This window comes from Herpailurus yagouaroundi, unplaced genomic scaffold (assembly GCF_014898765.1).
Source record: "Herpailurus yagouaroundi ecotype Mexico unplaced genomic scaffold, PumYag 250, whole genome shotgun sequence".
In the NCBI taxonomy this organism is placed as follows: domain Eukaryota; kingdom Metazoa; phylum Chordata; class Mammalia; order Carnivora; family Felidae; genus Herpailurus; species Herpailurus yagouaroundi.
The window spans coordinates 15,135,138-15,143,359 of NW_024412467.1; positions in this window are offsets into that span (position 1 = coordinate 15,135,138).

Below are 8,222 nucleotides of genomic sequence, written 5' to 3' on the forward strand. Positions count from 1 at the left end.
TAAGTTTTCCTAGTTCAGTGAATTGCAGCTAATGTTAGAACTCAACAGATCCCATGGGCACTGGCTCAGGCAGGGTTTCTTGCTGCTAGTACAATGTTAAGGTCCTCCATCAGAAATGGGGAGATAATGCTAGAAGGCACAAAACCCTGACTCCTAACGCAGCCATCATGCTTAATATAGGATAGCTAGAAATATGTCTTCCATTGTTTTGGTAAACACTTCAGCGCTGGCCTGGTGCAGGCCTCAACAAAGTAATGTCACATTTTTTCATGATATTGCTTATATAAATGATATTGTATGCTCAGAAACTGCATTTCTGGGGCGCCTGGGTGGCGCAGTCGGTTAGGCGTCCGACTTCAGCCCGGTCACGATCTCGCGGTCCGTGGGTTCGAGCCCCGCGTCAGGCTCTGGGCTGATGGCTCAGAGCCTGGAGCCTGTTTCCGATTCTGAGTCTCCCTCTCTCTCTGCCCCTCCCCCGTTCATGCTGTCTCTCTCTGTCTTAAAAATAAATAAACGTTGAAAAAAAAATTAAAAAAAAAAAGAAACTGCATTTCTATTAGCCAATAATAAAACTATATTTTTCAAAGGCCTTTGAATCTAATGAGATTCTTATTAGGATGTCACAGAAACCCTAGGCGGCATATAGTCATGAAAAAAGGGGGGGAAGGGAAGTGTATATTAAATATTAATTGAATGTTTGCTATGTGACAGAAGCTAAAAAGACCATTGAAATTAGCATTTTAAGGCAAATTCTGATATAAGCTGAAGTATTTGTAGAACAAAAGTAATTGCTAATTATCTTTAACAGAACTAGTTAGAGTGGGGACCAATTAGAATCAAGATTATTGCCTTATATACTTTTCTATCCAACTAATTTAATGGTAGAACCAAATACTATTTTAAAAATTCTCCCGTGACTCATTCTCTTGCATTCTGACCTCTTCCCTTGGAAAGGATCAATCCCGTTAAAGTCTCCTGTTAATTTTTTTCCTTTTCAGAGCTTATATAAATAAAGAAATCCTTGAAAGCCACTCTAGTTAAGATAGAACATGGTATATATTTAAAAAAGCAAGTTGGGCAACAATAGTTAAGGTGGCCTTGTTGACACTGGCTAACATGAGTATTTCCAAATGCTATGCATTCTTAACTTATCTCCATGTCTAAATTTTGAACTCTCTCTGAATTTTTACATTGCTAGGGAACCAGCTCTTCACTGTAAAATTTTATTTTTTAAATTTTTTTATTTTTTGACTTTTCCTTACTTTATTATTTTATTTTAATATTAAATATAATTTATTGTCAAATTGGTTTCCATACAGCACCCAGTGCTCATGCCAACAGGTGCCCTCCTCAATGCCCATCACCCATATTTCCCTCTTCCCCACCACCCCCCATCAACCCTCAGTTTGTTCTCAGTATTTAAGAGTCTCTTATAGTTTGCCTCCCTACCTCTCTGTAACTTTCTTTTTCTCCCTTCCCCTCCCCCAGTCTTCTGTTAAGTTTCTCAGGATCCACATATGAGTGAAACCATATGGTATCTATCTTTCTCTGCCTGACTTATTTCACTCAGCATAATACCCTCCAGTTCCATCGACATTGCTACAAATGGCCAGATTTCACTCTTTCTCATTGCCAAGTAGTATTCCATTGTGTACATAAACCACATCTTCTTTAGTCATTTGTCAGTTGATGGGCATTTAGGTGCTTTCCATAATTTGGCTATGGCTGAAAGTGCTGCTAGAAACATTGGGGTTTATGTCGTCTTTCCCATGCAAATGCAACCATAGGTAATCAAAGAGCATATATGGGCAAACTTCTGGAAGTATCCTAGCTAATAAACGAAGAAGGAATGACAGAACTAGATTATCACAATTTCGCAAACCCTAATGAATGACTGGATGTAAACACTTGGCATCAACCACGGGTGCCAAAGCATCACAAAAGGAGCCACGATTGGATATCATGCGCCTCCTGATGGAAACACACGCTATTATCTCTGAAGCAGTCTTGCCAAAAATTTCTAACTTGAGTCTGAACAAGCCTCCAGAGCTAGCTACGGTTATCATTTTACAAAAACACAGAGGTCAGAAGCACATGCTAAACTGTACCCTGGGGATGCTGTCAAAAAAAAAAAAAAATCCACACTGTGGGAAATTCTACTGTACAAACAAATTGCCAGAAAATGAAAAGAGATAGACAGGGAGAGCGGAGATTAAAGAGACTTAAAGATACATCAACCGATTGCAATGTGAAGACAAATTTGGGAAATTTGCACATTCAGTGTCTGTAATTAATGCTACTAAGAAATTATGGTTAATGTTTAACATATCACGATGGGTTTGTGATTGTGCGTGGTTTTTAAAAGATTTCTTGTCTCCAGTGGTACATACTGAAATATTTACAGACAGGGGCACCTGGGGGTCTCAGTCAGTCAAGCGTCCAACTCTTGATTTCCTCTCAGGTCTTGATTTCATGGTTTGTGAGATTGCGTCCCTGGTCAGGCTTTGCACTGACAGCATGGAGCCTGCATGGGATTTTCTCTCTCTCTCTTTCTGCCCCTCCCCCCTTCTCTCTCAAAAATAAATAAACTTAAAAAAAAAGCAATATTTACAGACAAATGATTATATCTGGGATTTGCTTGAAAATAATAGAAAAAAAAAAACCCCAAAATTATAGAACGGGGAGAAATAGGTAGGGGCATAGATGAAACAAGACTGGCCATGCATAAATAATTTTTAAAGATGAGTGAGGGATGCATCGACATTCATTATTATTCTGTCTCCTTTTGTAGATGCTCGAAATTTTTCTTTTTTTTTTTTAATTTTTTTTTCAACGTTTATTTATTTTTGGGACAGAGAGAGACAGAGCATGAACGGGGGAGGGGCAGAGAGAGAGGGAGACACAGAATCAGAAACAGGCTCCAGGCTCCGAGCCATCAGCCCAGAGCCTGACGCGGGGCTCGAACTCCCGGACCCCTAGACCGTGACCTGGCTGAAGTCGGACGCTTAACCGACTGCGCCACCCAGGCGCCCCTCGAAATTTTTCATAATGAAAAAAAAATCAAATCGCCATAAAGTTTACACTTCATCTCCTCTTCTGAACCATAGAAAGTGAGTTTCTCTGCCAAATTTATCAGGATTCTCAAAGATAGGGTTATTCAACACAGCACGGTGTCAGAGAAAGAATCCAACAGGCTTCAGACTGCATCCTGGCTTCCCCACTTCCCGACTGCCTGTGTGACCCCGGTACACTAATTCCGTTCTTTAGACCCCAGTTTCCTCATCTACTGTTGTCAGTCATTTGGCATGGTTTATATTAGATACCCGATAGTTACCTGCAAATACCACACTTGAGCTAAAAGAATGATGAGGTCATAAGCTGAGGCTGCCTGCAATAGCTTCCGGATGAATCTTAGGATCCCTTTGGTCTGTTTCCCAGATGTTGAAGAAGTTGCTTGGGTTGTAGTAATGCATGTGGTTGACATCTGGGTCAGGTAAAAGGCTCTTCAAGCATCTGCACCTCATTTAGATTCTTCATTTCTATCCTGTCTAGAAGACCCATTCACCAATACACTGGTCAAATAAAATGTTCACTATTTGGGGATTACTATCCTGTATCCTCACTGAATACCAACTAGAACAGATATAACAACGCGCTAGCTAATTTCTAATAAAACTCTACTCCTCCAGCTATTTTTTATTCCCCTGTCATCTCAAACCATTCAACTTCTGCTTTCATTTAGGTGGAATCAATATTTTTGGGTAGAGTTTTTTGTTGTCGTATATGGTTTTAGTATTGAAAATCTTTTTTTTCAGGAAGAGAAGAGAAAGAATGTGCAGGGCAAATCAGTCTAAGATAAAGCATAGTCAGGGGAGGAGTCTAACGCATTTTATCTGTTCGTGCAAATTTTACCATTATGACATTCACATTGTTAACATCTCAATCATTTACAATAATGTAAAAATGATTTCTTATAGATCAGCTATCTTTTAAGCTTATTTATTTATTTTTAGAGAGAGAGCGAGCACAAAAACAGGGGAGAGAGGCAGAGAGAGAAAGAGGGAATCTCAAGCAAGTTCCACACTCAGCACAGAGCCAACTTGGGGCCTGATGCCATAGTCGTAGGACCATGAGCCAAAATCAAGAGTTGGACACTCAACCGACTGAGCCACCCAGGTTGAGCCCCTGAATGGTTGGGTTTTAATCAGCAACTTCTCTCTTTCCTCAATTGATTTCTAGGCTTCATGTTAAGTATGGGGTAGGTTTGCAACAAAAAGAGGCTGGGGGACTACTGTCTGGGGTTAATCATGGAAGGTACACCTGAGGTAGAAACAGCCACTCTATGATGTGTGTTGGAAAGGCTATTGCCTTGGGACAACTCCCCTTCCTTGTGAAATAGGCACTCTCACCTTATGCCTGTGCTACTTGACATTCATAAAAGAGCCTTTTAAAAGAATATTCAAAGGAAATAAATGCAATTTAACAGAACCAGCATATTTTAAAGACAATGGTAAAGACAAAATGTGAATGAATGCCTCAAGTAAATAAGATCAATTAAAGGAGCATAACAAAAAGACAAAAGATAAAAGGTAAGTGGCTGTACGAGTACCAAGTAATGGCTCCACTATGGTTTCCTGAACTGGGATGTCTGCAGCTGACCAGAAGACATCATCTGAGAATGTCCTTCCAGGACCGGGTTCCCTAGGGCTGAGATCCTCAATGGTAGGGCCGCAGGGCAGAGGTTAATGGCCGTGGTGTCAACAGATATATGGATCTCCACCTACAAGAGTGGGTGAAGGTGATGATGGGCTTGCATCCAACTCTAACACCTGAGTCACACTTCTGGACATTCTGGCCACCTTCCTGTTCCTCAGACAAGCCCAGTTTTTCTCTCAGGGTATTTTCATTTGCTGGTTTCTCCACCTAGAGGGACTTCCTCTAGATTTACTTGTGGCTCCATAGCTGGCTTGTTCTGCCATTGAGATACTACTATCTGCTTAGAGAGGACTTTCCTAGCCATCTTATCTCAAGCATCCCTCCCACCAAGTCAACTCTCTACCATAGTATCATTTCTTTATGACATTTTCCTCTCTAAAATTATTTTGTTTATTGTCTTCTTCCTATAAAATACAGGCTTCGTAAGAGAAAATGCTCTACCTATATTGTTCAAGGTCTTATTTATTGTATCTTGCTCCTACAGGGATCGCCACATGTTTTTGTAAAGAGCCGAGTAAATATGTGAGGATTTGCAGCTTTCAGGGTCGCCTGGGTGTCTCAGCTGGGTTTGAGCATCTGTCTCTGGCTCAGGTCATGATCTCACCATTTGTGAGTTTGAGCCCACATCGGGCTCTGTGCCGACAGCTCAGAGCCTGGAGCCTGCTTCGGATTCTGTGTCTCCTTCGCTCTCTGCCCCTCCCCCGCTCGTATTCTGTCTCTCTCTGTCTCAAAAATAAACATTAAAAAAACAAAAACAAAAACACCCTTCCCAACGTCCTCCTTCTTCTCCATAAAAGTAATATTCCTCTCCTGTGATGGACTTACCTGTGGTTTGGCTGTAGCTTGCGTGTCTGAAATTGCAATTCTCTGCTCTTCCCAAATAAATCCTTTTTTTTGCTGGTAAAATAACTGTTTTGTTTTTAAGGTTAACACAGGCCATGCAGTTCCTGTCACGATCACTCAACTCTGCCATTTTAGTGCAAAAGTCACCATAGACAATATGTAAATGTATGGGGAAGGCTGTGTTCTAATAAAACTTTATTTACAAACAGAGGCAGTTGGTCAAATTTGGCCCGTGGCTATAGTGTGCCGATCCCCGCTCTAGAACATTGTACTGAAGCATGGTACTCAGTCAATATGTCTAACTAAATCAACATAAAACGCTTCTTACCAGGATTGATCCGACATAACAAATACAAAAACCCTGGAGAAAGGCGTTCTATTAAGTTAAAGGCACATTATAAGTGAGTATTTTTCTTAGGATAAAATACAGTGGTGCTAAGTGTCAAAGGAGGAATGCTTCAGATGAAACCACACAAAAATATTAGACTCATGGAAAACAAAGTTTTTCCCACTTCATAATTTTGATGAGAACTAGAAGGCTAGAGCTGGAGAGGCAGTAGTTACAATGAGGACATTGAACCAGGGGGCAGATCAGGCTTTGGGACTATGACCTATTACTTGTTGGTCTTCTCTAATTTCTCTGAGATAGACTTTCTTCACCTAGCAAAATACATGTATATATATATACACACATATACATATATGTATGTATACACACATACATATATATACGCATATATATGTATATATGTATACATACACACACACACATATATATATGGAGTCTGATCTCTATTCCTAGGTTTAAGATTCTTAGATTATGCTAATGATCATTTCCTATAGCACTGTGTTCATGTCAGTGCCTAACGCATAATTAGGTTCCAATTCTGTTATTGCTGTGCCTTAGCTGATGCACACGCTCCATGTAGGCATGCCCTACAGCTAAAGAAACATAAGTATATTCCAGTTTTTGTGTAATCTATATAAGAGAGCAAAAATAAAAGGAAGAAAATCCTATAAAAGAATGTTGATGGCATATTAAAATATTTTTATTGATAGATAAATGAGGGGACTCTCGTGTTTCCTCTGATTAGAATGTTAAGGTACCCTCCCAGTTTTGTGTTTATAGAGGTAGAACCACTTCCTTTTCTATTTAATGAGATATGGGTGGGAAAAAAAATACCCTCTTGCATATGACGATGTCTCCTTTGTTTTAGTGACAAGGAAAGCCATAAAATAGTATTTTAAGAAATAGATACGATATAGGGAACTTTTAAAAAATGTTTATTTATTTATTTAGAGCGTGAGTAGGGGAGGGGCAGGGAGAGAGTGAGAGAGAATCCCAAGCAGGCTCCCTGCTCAGCGCAAAACCTGTCGCAGGGCTCAAACCCATGAATGGTGAGATCATGACCTGAGCCAAAATCAAGAGTTTAACCAAGATCAAAAATCAAGAGTTTAAGCAACCAAGATGCTTAACCAACTGAGCGACCCAGGTGCCCCAGACATAGGTAACTTTTTAGATCTCCTTCTGGTTCTAGCTACGTTTTTAGACAACAAATGTAAAATAACAGTTATCTGGCTAAATGGTAATGGGAAGCAGCAGATAAAGTGTTAGAATTCCTTCTGTGTTAACCTGGCGTGCTTTGCAAGGTATAGACGACATCCATGGCACAATTCCTGCCAGCAAATAGCAGAGCTTAGACACTGGCTATCACACGTCTTTTTCCCTTAAAGCTGTTAGAAAAACAGACTAAAGCTTTCCCGGAGCACCTGATGGACTTGTGTTCTCAAAATGTGGTCCATGGGTCACCTGCCTGCATCAGTATCATTTGTGATGCTTTTTAAAATTTGTATTCCTGGTCTTCACCGGAGACCCGCATGGGTCCCAGGTCTCTGAAATTGATTAAAGCCTCAGGTGCAATTTACACACAATAATGTCTGAGAATCACTAGGTTAAGAATTCCTATTCCAGACACCTGGGTGGCTCAGATGATTAAGTGTCTGACTCTTGATTTCAGCTCAGGTCACGATCTCACAGTTTGGGAGATCGAGCCCCGCATCAGGGTCTGCACTGTTGGTGAAGAGCCTGCTTGGGATTCTCTCTTTCCCTCTCTCTGTCTCTCTCTGCTTCTCTCTTTCAAAAATAAATAAATAAGCTTAAAAAAAAGAATTCCCATTCTACCACATCAGATTCATGATACAGTGAAATACAGATCTGGCATTTTTACAGTTCAATACCCAAAGAATGTAGAAGCTATTTTTATGGCTTTAAAAATATAAAATAATACATGTAAAAAAAAAAAGCCTGAGAAATAAAAAATACCAAAAACACTATCCCATACTACTGTTATCGGGGGCGGGAGGGAACTCTGAGTATTTGGTGAATATTTCAGTGAACTTCCTTCTAGTCCCTGGATATCATAATATGGATCATCACAAGATTCTGAAAACTAATGTTGGGGCTGTGTTTGTTTGTTCATTATTGTATCCCCAGCTCATACCACAAAGCCTGGCATAAAAGGTACTCAAATATTTATTGAATGGGCTTATTTCTGGGCTTCCTATTTTGTTCCACTGATATATGTGTCTATTTTCTTTAAGTTATTTTCTTTTGAGAGAGAGCGAGAGGGAGAGAGAGAGAGAATCCCAAGCAGGCTTTGTAC